The following is an 11,863-nucleotide window of genomic DNA, read 5'->3' as shown; positions in this document are numbered from 1 at the left end:
TGCAAACACAGGTGGAAATGCAGTATGTAAGGCAAAAAAAAGAGTTTGTACAAGTCTGACGAGCTTAAAAGGCAACATCAATATTGTCAATAAAAGTCAAAAGTCAGTATTTGGTATGACCACCTCTAGTGTTCAACACAGCCTGCAAGCCCTCTTGTGATTTCTTTAAGTAGTCTTCAGGAGTTCTCCAGGTTTCTTGAAGGACATTCTGCCTTTTGTTCTTTTCTCACACTGCTTGTATGTTTAGGTCCAGGCTGGTGAACCACTGTGTGCCTTTCTATGCAGGTATGCTTTTACTGCATTATCAGTGTGTTTGGGATCATTCTCGTGGTAAAAAATGAAGCCATTGCCAATCAGAAACTTTCCAGATGGTATTGCAAGGTGAATCAAAATGTGATGGTACTTTTCTGGATTCATGATGATTAGAACCAGAAATTTTAAATTTGCATTGATGTTTCATAAAACCTGTTCTCATTGATTTGCTGTCCAGTACTTGTGTAATTTAGGAAAGTCTCAGTCTCTGTTCCTGTTTCCTTTGATGAATGAAATAGCTTCTTGACAGCCACTGTGACCATTTCTGATGAGGCTTCAGTGAACAATAGATGAATCAGCTGAAGGGCCTGATGCATCTCTCAGGCCTTGCGTCAGCTTGTTGTGGAGTGTTTTCTATTTCTTAAGGAAACGACTTTCAGACAAAGGCGTAGATTTGGCATGGACGGAAGGGACATGTCCCCACCAATATCCGGCGATTATTGAATTGTGCCTACCAATAATTTGATTTCTTCGAGCAAAGAAAAACAAACCCGATAGAAAGAAAAAAACATCTGTAAACGTCTCATTCACCCAGCGGTGCAGAGTTAAATTACGTTCTCTACTGGAGTCCTACGTCATGTGACAAATATGGCCAATGTGATTGGCTGTGCTTTTCAGGGAGCTCTGTTTAGTTTTAGCAGCGGCAAGCCTGCGCTGCGAGGAGAGGAGGATGGCAGCAAAAAGGAAGAACCTGGATATAAGAAAGTATTTTTCAAAGAAACCTGTAAGTCACTTAAAGCCAAGTAAACCAATAAAATGTGTCCGTCATAATAACGTTACAGGCTATGCTAGGCTTTGGCCCACATCAGTCTAAAATTGTATGCAACCATGATTAACGTGTTTTGGAAACTAACTGCACAACATGCAGCACTATTAGTTATCTCAGTCTCCCACAGTAGCATTTCTAATTTTGGTTGAAACTGTCAGGGAAAACGGCAGCCTCGAGCAAGCCAGGATATTAGTTTACAGAGAAAGTTAAAATTATATGTCTAACGTTAAAATGTTGGTGACACAACAATTTCATCCTAATGGTACTGACATATTCATAGGTTGATTTTTGAGACAATATATCATGAGGTAGTCATGATTTTGCAAATATTCCACCTTGTAGTGAAATGAGTCAAGATCTGCACAAATTGACAGAAACCCTGAAGCAGCTACACATTTTATTCTTATTGTCATGTATGTCCTATTTGTCAGGTGACAGAAGAACCAACACAAAGCTCAGAGAGCAATGGTGACACAAGATCGCAGGTGAAATTGGATGATGACCTGGTGGACAGAGGTGAAGAGGCAAGGTCACAGGTGACTGACTGATGATTTGGTGCTATAGATTAACTAGTATCATGACAATTGTTAGGCTGCTGATGTAAATTGATTCATTAGTGTATATTTGACAAAGAATCTGAATTGACATGTCTCACTTTTTATATGGCACGAATCAATGTGGTATTTTATCAGGTAGCAATATGTCCTAGTGCAGTCCGAGGGGAAGAGCCAGGGCCAAAGATGAGGCACATCAAGCACACAATAATAATTTTAATCTGAGGATAAAACGCAGGTACTGAGGCTGGAAGAAGCTTCAGTGCTCTCAGAAGACTAAAAACATGGCTAAGGTCAACAATGACTCAAATGAGATTAAACAATGCTGCTGTATGCCATGTCCACCAGGAGAGACTGGACAGTATAGATGGAAAACCAATATGCCAGCAGTTTATCTCAGTTAACGAGAGGAGCAGGCATGTGTTTGGCTCCTTCACATAGTGGACATTGAGTTGTTGTGTGGGTCATCAGTAGTCCATGTCTGTTGCTGTAACAGTAGTTCATGTTTAGAATAAAAAAATCCCAGCTCACTGAGTTGATAGGGGCAATTGTGCCTAAACTGTTGCATAATTTTGCTGAGAGATCTTTTTGTGGTAATTTTAGATGAGTAGTTTCATGGACAAAAACCACCAGGTCATTCAGTGTTCCCTTAGTGCTAATGTATCAGAGATGTTGGTGTACTATAGCTGAAGTAATGTTGTTAAGTCCTTAAAGTCATATTCTTTTATTGTCATGACTCTATTTTTATTTTTGTATGATACCTGATTTATATGGAATATGGCTGAAGAAAACTAAAGCCTACAATACTTGAGTAATTTAACATTATATAATTCACATATAAAACTATGAATTGTAATTTTAAATGATTGTAAAAGCATGTAGAATAGCATATAGGCAAGTATATTTCACCTTTTTTTTTTATCAAGAAGCAAAGACAAAAGGGGGGGTAAAAGAAACAGGGCAGGGTTCGGTGGTTGAATCATCCGTCCCCACCAATGCCAAAACCAAATCTACACCCTTGCTTTCAGATACTGTTCATTTGCTGATGGTAGTTGTTTAGGTCTGCCACTTGTTCTCCACTTGTCTAGTTTCCTCTGAATTTTTTGCCACTGAAATCTCTTTGCTGGTGCAAAAATACTATTTGATGCCTGTCAGACTTTGTTATCTTTGGTATTTTTCTTTTGTTACAGAATGTGTAACAAGCCATTTGTACAAAGTGACTAAAGATACAGTTTACAATTGGTTCTTTGTTGTCTGTGACGTGTAACAGTGGTTCATCCCTTAAGTTAGATGAGGTTTTATGCTTCAAAGGTTCACAGATCAGTGTTCAGTGACTTAGTAAACAAAAGAAAACTTCCTATGAAAAGGGTCAGGTTTAACGACTGGACTGGAAATGAGTGAAAAAGCAGCCAGTGTCCAAAGATCCAAAGACCTTCAGAAGGCCTGGAGAACTATTGCTCAAGACCACTTAAACAATTACAAGAAAGTCTGGCTCCTTGAAAACAGCAAAATATTTAAAAAATGGGGGGTGACTTTTTTTTGCACAGTATTGTTTTTAAGTTAACCAATATGCTTGACTTAAAAACTATAATTTCTTACTGACCTCGGTGCCTGTGACCGTTCTAATACTGACTACTATTAACTTTTTGACTCACAGCATTTTTAAAGTAATAAAGTTATAAATCATCAGGCCTTGGAAACGGTGTGAAGATAACACCTTTTGTCTGTGTCACATTGCATAGTACTTGTCACCTCAGCACCCAAACAATAAGGTTCAAGGTTTGTTGAACCTTCTAACCGTTTTGCTCTGGCAACCAAAGTTTAATGGCTTCTTCACCGTCAATGTGTGGAACTGAAAGCAGTCGTGTTTTTTTATTTTTCTCCTGTAACATCACTGATGTGACACAACAGAAAGTTTTCACCTGCTGTGGCTTATCAAAGAATGAGTCACACTGGAACGAAAGCCAAGCCAGGACTGTTTATGATGAAGTACTTCATGTATATTCCCCCATTAGAAATGTTCCGGCCCTGCATTTGCGTCCACGTACGTCTTCACTTTCCCCACCTTTTTCCTGTTTCCTCGTGAACACAGAGGGTGAGGCCTGGAGTTTCAGGTTCAAAGTTGAAACGAGCACAACGCTGAAAAACACCGGCAAGCTTTCTGCTCTAAAACACTCACTGGAGATTTAGTGTAAATGAAAAAAAAGGGGCAGACAGAGTGAAAGAGAGAGAGATTTGAAGTGTGTGCTGCTGCTGCTGCAGACTCTTCTGGCAGTAGTAAAGTTGTATAGGGGAGCACAGTATGTATATCTGTGCATGGATCGAGGCCAGCCAGTTGAATTGTGCAGTGTAAGTGAAAACTTGACCTCATAACTGCTTAGTTTTAAATACTGTAGGAATTCATTTTCAGGAATTTTGTTTTCATAAATGAGGACAGGAAAGGGTAACAGTGGAAGCATAAATCAGGGATTTTTTTTCTCTTCCCTCAGAATAAGGGACTTACATGAGTGTAATAATAAACATCTCTGTCAGAGATTGATGTTGGATGGGTCTGACTGAAGGCACGTAGTAGCTAAATTGTGCTTTAGCTGTGACCAGCCCGGGCACCAGCTCTCCCCACAATTCCCACATTACGCGGAGGTAAAGCAGGAAGAAATGACAGACATAATTTCCCTCTGATCAAACACTGTTGATCCGTACATTAACACGACAGATGCAATCTGTACTGGGCGCAAAATAATTGAATGTGCTGAAATTAGGAACTATTTTGAGGCATTTCCTCTCTTTAGAGCAGCAGGGCAGATTGGCTTAATTAAAGAGGGAAAAACAGGAAGTTTTAAAGTCGCGTCTATAATTAATTGGTTGCCTCAGCCAAAGGGTCTGCCTGGTCAGGGGCGCACAAGGAAGCAGCTCTGTTGTTGAACTGAGCCATTGGGTTCATACTACAGTCAAACTGTTGGCATACTTTAAAAAGAAACCACAGTTTGAGGTTAATTTTTGTATCATTGTGTATCAGTTGTGATGACTTTGTGCACACCAAAATAAGCAACAAATAGGATCCGTTAGGAAGTTGAACACCAACTGAGAGTTGTTATTCTTTATTTTGGGGTAAATCTGTTAAAAAAAAATGACTGAAACATAAAAAAGCGAAGACAAGAGCTGAGCAATAACGGATGTATTTGGATGTATTTATAACCTATAGAGCTTTAACACAAAGAAGTCCCTTTCATTCAAGGTTTCGCACACCCACCCACCCTCACACACACATACACTGACAGCAGCAAACTACCATGCAAGGAAAGATTTTTTAGAAAGGAATGTATGTTTTTTTGTTTAAAGAAAACAACAACTGGGGTTTGGCCCAGTTTAAGAGCAGAGCACAGTGGGAAGCAGGGTAGGGTTCAGTGTAATATAGCTTTTTTGTAATTCAGTAATCACATTACAGTTACTAAATAATGATGTCGTTACTCGACTTGTTCAATTATGTGCACAATGGACGGATAGAAAAAAAATCATCAAAAGTGCCCTTTTCCTGCACTTCTCTTGCAATCAGCTGACTTCAGTTCCTGTTGCGATATGAGAAAAATAATAAAGCCGTCTGCAGCTTTTCAGGAGTGGAGATGTGGACAGTACTTTTTTTTTTTTTTAAATTTAATTTAATTTAATGGAAGAAAAATGCCAGTTGTGCCCGTGACATAAACTCTTTGCTAACACAGAGCATGCATGAGACCCACAGTCATGTATGCTGACTCCAAGCTTGATCTTCAGCAGGCAATAAAAACAGTGATGAGCAGTCAGACTTGTAGCACTGAAGTCTCTGTTTAAACCTCTTTCTATCGTCACTGTGGCCACAGCATCTTCTGTGTGAGGTCTTTGGCTTTGTTTTCAACTTTCTGTCAGCATTGAAATGCTAAAAATAAGATTCTATGTGTGTGTTCTCAATAGGACAAGGACTTGTGCCTGTGTTTGGAACTGTAGCTTAGGGTTTATATTATTATTACAATAAAAATAGGACAAATATAATAAATCTACAGCTTCTTACAAAAGCTCCATACATTTGTGCACATACATCTCTTTTAGTTTATTGCATATGGCTTGTATTTCTACCAGCTGATCCATCCATTCTGTTAACCACTTACCCAGTTCAGGGAGGCTGGGTACATCCTGGACACATTGCCAGTCTATAACAGGATTTTGATGAGATTGAAGTAGAAAGAAAAATAGTTTATTTCAAGCAGAGTTACAAAATATGCTAAACATATCTCCTGTAACACATAAAACCCCATAAAAACCACTATCAGACTCACTTCCAGCCTAAGATAACAAGCAGTCATTACACTAGTAGATATGCTCCACAGATTGTATACAAAAGCCAGCTCTAACCACTGTCCATCACCTTTTGTTTTGTGAACTGGCTGTTTTGAAGCCTGCTGAGATTTATCCTGTTAGATTTTTGGAGTCAGAAGGTCAGCTGGCAACGTGCATCTACAGACTCTACAAATGAATCACAGACTTCTCAGATGGTCTTTTAGCTATTAATTACACTTGTATCCTATAAAAATGCTCTAAAAAGCACCAACATCATAATGCTGGCTGAAAAGTCCAGTTCAGTAGGGCTGTGCGATATGACCAAAATCTCATATCCCGATATTAAGACATCTATCGTCCGATAACGATATAAATCACAAAAATGTAACATTTTCTGTAAATTCTGTGAATCTCGGGCAGCTCGACTTGTGTGAAGTGTTTCCAGCTGGACGTCGCGTACCTGGAGTCGAGTGTTTTAACTGATGCATGAAACTATACATTTTTAGACATAAGTTGTAACGGCCGCCGTTTTCTTTGCGAGTATTTATTACACAGCGTGCTGCGGGGAAAAGCCTGTTCTAACGTTTGAGTCTAAGGTTTATTTTTTAGCAACTGACGGCTCATTTTTGCTTTTCATCCGTAAACACTCTGCATACTCTTTCAGTGATTCAGTTTATTTTGAAAAGTCTCAACAGGATCTTGAGCTTTAGTGTGAAAGGTTTATATGGAAAATAAACAAGCGGACATGCGATGGTTTTACCATCGTTGTTGCTAACGACAACGCATAAAAACAGGTGCTTGTCCATCTGTAGTGTGGTTATATTAAATGTAAGAGAAAGATAGAACTTTAGGAAATTAATATAGCCACTACAGTGACCATCAAAATAATGAAAAAATATTGCCGTAAACAGTTTATTTTGTGACACCACGAAACAAACGATAGCGTAAAATGAAACGATAGACGTTTTTATATCGTCATCCGATATATATCGTTATATCGAACAGCCCTACAGTTCAGTATATTGAATTTTTGTCTAATTTTCAGTATTTAAAATGAGAGTTTATACAGGTTGACATATTTCTCAAGCCAGCCTCAAGTGGCAGCTCGAGGTACTGCAAGTTTTGGTATCGCCACCTCTGGAGTTTGCTACTTTAGCTTTGTGCTAGCTCTGCTAACCCTATCAGCTATGTTGTACTTGCTGTGTAAACTGAATCAAGTGTCTTTGGAGAGTCTCCCATGGACTGCAATGGGGATTAGTGGTGATATTTTATGGAAGAGTTCACATTTGTACTCATATTTCCCCATAAATGTTAGCTTAGAGCGGGTTAGGGTTAACGGTATTGAGATGTCTCAAGCGACATCATGCACACGCTTAACTTCACATGTTTAGTGGTATGTCCCTCAATAACTGATGTCTTAAAATACTAAAGTGATAATTAACTGGAATTCTTAAAGTTCTGAAATAGCTACCATTGATGTTTGAATGAAGCTAGTCAAACATGGACATTTTAACGAATCAAAGAGTGTGCTTTAAAACTAGCAAGTAAATTAATTTTTTATATTCTATTAATACTATTTTGCACATACTTGGGTGTTTTTTTTTTTTTTGGATTATTCTCAACAGAGCATGAGATTTTAATGAGCTTGTGTATTTTCTGTTTGGGAGCCTGCCACGTGTCAGCTAGTTATTCACTTTAAATGCTCATTTGGTTATCAGGAGCGTTCACAAGAGTTCTCAGCGGATAAACGGCCAATCAGCAGACATGAGAGGAAACCTCACTGGTCTCCTCTGTCAGGATGCAGCATCCTGTCGTTTCCTCATGATGTGGCTCTGATATCTTGAGCTGCAGATGAAAATTTATAACGTTTCCAGACTCCTGTGAGCCGAGCCGTGTTTACACAAGCATAGCTCATTCTGAGAGAGTGTGGGTGCTAAACTATGAGACTCTGCTTTGAATTCTTGAGAATCAGTTGGTAAAATCCCATCAAAAAATTCATAGCCTTACAGCGACCCGGGTGACTAAAGCTGTGACTCTCTGGAAGTCTGGAGACGTTAAGCTAAACAACTGCTGCCAGCCAGGAAGGCTTGATTTCCCCCTGTTGTATATCCAAGCCAAATAGAGGCACACAGACACACATATAACAAATATAAAATCGTGAGTATGGAGCATGGAAATCACCATGTCTGACTCATTATAGCTTTTCTGGTGAAAATAAAGAGCAAACAATGGCAAAGTCACAAAAAACAAACAAGAAAAAGAAAAATCCCATTATTTTTCACAATAGTCAGTCATTAAAAAAAAAAAACCCCATTGGTCCAAGTGTCCCATGAAAATCCCAACTGACTTCTGATCATACTTCAGCAGGAGAGAATTTGGTCTCCCTGTGGAGTCAATGATTAGCATATTGCTTGTTGACATATGTTTAATTGATTAAAACAGGTCTGCTGTGATTTCACTGTGTTTTGTTTTTAAAGGCCGGGGTTCTGACAGAAATACTCGGGGAAGTATTGCATTTGGCGGCGAGCTCGAGTTCCCATACACAAGAGCACTGAACTTAATTCAAAGCGCCTTGGACACAAGGCTGACTGTTGGGCTAGTAAGAGGGAGAGAGATAGCTGTAACCTTGCACTGAACTCCCAAGAATCTCAGTGTACTCCTTTGGATCACAGCAGCAGAAAATACTTACACAAGTTACATGATTTAGTGGGAAGCGTTTCAAAGCCCGGACCCCTTTAGGCAGAGGGCTTGCTAGTGAAATAACTTTTCCATGAGACACTAAGAGAGCTCTACCCCAACAAAACTGCCCTTGCATTGTTTCAAAAGAGGAACTGATTTGATATGCAAAGTTTGCCATGCTTGTCACAGGCATCACATACTTTGCTTTGTCCCTGCAAATATACACAAAAAGTGAAAAGCAACAAGGCTAGAGGAGGACCAGGAACATGGCTCCACAGAGTCCTGAAAAGCCCCTTTCTGCTACTCTTTTTAGGTAACACTTTTTAATGACACCACCAGCTGATAAACACCGGAAATTAATCACAAACCCAGACAGGCAAAATAATAAACTAAGAAAATGTCTTCGTTCATGTGGCTGTTACTTTTATATACAGTCTTTGACCTTAAATAAGCAGAGTTAGATGTAATCACACCCAATTTCACTATATTTTTCCGTAATGCAGTAATATAAGTTTTATTGTTAGGTGCGTTTCAAATGTTCTCATTTGTGGGCTTTTTTTTCTTCTTCCTCCACACTTGCCCTGCAATCAGCTGATTTCAGTTTGTGTGTATGGAGGAGGAGACTGGTTGAAAGGTCTATAACTTTTGAGGAGTGGCGATATGGAAAAAAAAAAAATTCTTGCACAAAAGGTGCAAGCTACCCAGGCCACAAAAATTCCAATAGTGATAGAGAAAGCCAACAGCCAATAACCCAAAGAGATGTTAATAGGGGCACCATTGGGGAGGGGGGAGGGGCATGACTGACAGGAGCCCTAGAAAAGAGTAGAGCTGTCAACTGGTCTTTTTTCCAAAAAAATATTAACCTGTCAGCATTGAATAATTTTTCTTCACAAGGTACTTATAAATCTTTCTGTTTCCTATCATTAGTTTTGGTTGTTTTTTGACAACAAAGAACAAAATCCAGTCCACCTCCCCCCTGCTTATTTCATGATTTGGTTTGGTCCGGGTGCATGCGCTTCTAGCTCATGCTGAGCACGAGAGCGGTTAGCCTGTGGGATGGCTCCATTAAGAAAGAAGTTTGGGTTTCAAAAAAGAAATAAGAGACAGGTGAAAGTTGAACTCATAGTGAAGTTCCTAGTATTATAAGCTATTATATAGCTTACTTCATTTCTAACAGAAAATAATGTGTTTGTGTTACTTTAGCTAACGTGATTGGTGCAGGCAGACCCTCTGTATATCAGCATACAGAGTCACTTATCTGACAGTACTTAAACAGTGACACTGATAGCTGAAGGAGGTAAGTTCTTTGTGTCAAAAAATGTAATCGCAGGAGACCCCCTGTGAAATCTTTTTTTTTTCTACGCACTATAATAATAATAATACATTATTATTATAACCCACATCAACAGAGCATTTTTGGAGAAGTGTGTATTGCTCTGGATATATTTAGCGCACTGCCACTAGCATGACTTTAGATGGTCTTTACTAAAAAATAATAATAATTAAACTGGTTGGCAGCCAGTAGATGAGCCCACAAAGAAAGCAACACCAAAAATATCAGCCTTTTTTGTACTCAAAAGCTTTTGAACATAAATCTTAAGATAAATATGATGTGATTTGTCACAATAATAGTAATTTGAGTGGGAGTGAAAGATAAAAACTTGATTCTTTTGCTGTTAGTCACCATTTGTGCATAATGTCATACCACAGGACTGTGGAAAATTATATACACCCTTAATGCTCCCACAGGAGTTAAGAGGGTAACCAGTAGCCAGGTGCTCCTAATAACATGCACTTGAGTAATTGATCATCCAAAAGTGTGAGCTCCTCTATAAAAACAGAAGTTTTGTCAGTTTGCTGGTCTGGAGCAAACTGACAAAACTACATGTTAACACAGTACACAGTGTTTCCCTGGGAGTGGATGAGCAAGCAAATTTACCCCAAGATCAGACTGTGCAACCCTCAGAAAATCTGAATTTTTTTTTTTTTTAAAGGAGCTACATCTCAGACTCTACAGGCCTCACATAGCATGTGAAATGTTAAAGTTCCTGACAGTACAGTTATGGAAACACTGAACAGGTGTCTTTGTTTGGAAGGTCTGCTGGGAGAAAGTCTCGTCTCTCTGGAAAAAAAAAACCACACAAAAAAACAAAAACATTAAAGCACAGCTTAAATTTGTTAATTTGCATCTGACCAAACCACAAGAGTTCTCCAGTGATGTAATTTGGACAGATGACACCACAGTTTCGATGTTTGGCCGTAACGCACAGCACCACATTTGGGGATAACCAAACATGTCATATCAATACAAACACCTCATACCAACTACTGGTATGGTGGTGGAGGGGTGGGTGATGATTCGGGCTTGTTTTGCAGCCACAGCATCTGGGCACCTTGCAGCCACTGAGTTGATCGTGAACTGCTCTGTATACCAACAACATGAAGCCACCTGTCTGACAGCTAATTCTTGGCCCAAATTAGTAGATGCAATCATTAGGACAATGATCACATGCACAGGAGCAAATCTACAACATGATGTCTAAAAGAGGAAGGAATCAAGGTGTTGCAATGGCCCAGTCAGATCCAAGGTCAGGCCTCAAACTGATTGAAATGTTGTGGCGGGCCTTAAGACAGCTGTGCATAAACAAATGCTCGTAAACTTAAATGAACTGAAGCAACATTGTGAAGATGAGGGGGCCAAAATTCCTCCGCTATAATATAAAATACTAATAAAGCTGTAGATAAAGTCTTTTCCCTTTATTGTATATAGTTTATAATATTATAGCATATTTTATCATTTACAATGAAATTCACTTTGTATATATAGTCCATGGTTCTGTGGGAGGTCTTTTCCTGTTAAAAAGGGAGTTTTTCCTCTCCACTGTTTCCAAGTGCTTGTTCATGAAGTACTGTCTGATCAATGGAGGTCTAAAAACAGGGCTTTTACCAAGTAATTGGTAAAAGCCATCCATCTCCATCTCAATTTTGTCATACCTTACAATGCAATACAAATAACAATTCTAATAATAATACTAACAAAGCTTTGTCTGACTAAAAGTCAGATGGGTTCGAATAGAATTTGTCAACCTTGCAATGACCTCATCTTTGTGTGCGAATCAGTGGTGAAGTATTCATAACAGAAACTTCCCAGCAGCCTTCACCTTTAGGAGGAACAACAGACTGAACAAACACAAAATGTGAGCAGCTTTCTCGCTGGCAGCCGGGGTATTAATCCCAGCAT

Source organism: Perissodus microlepis, chromosome 18, assembly GCF_051167445.1.
Source record: "Perissodus microlepis isolate ML-2025 ecotype Zambia chromosome 18, ASM5116744v1, whole genome shotgun sequence".
Classification (NCBI taxonomy): Eukaryota; Metazoa; Chordata; class Actinopteri; order Cichliformes; family Cichlidae; genus Perissodus; species Perissodus microlepis.
The sequence above is the reverse complement of the archived record's forward strand: the minus strand, read 5'-3'. Positions refer to the sequence as shown.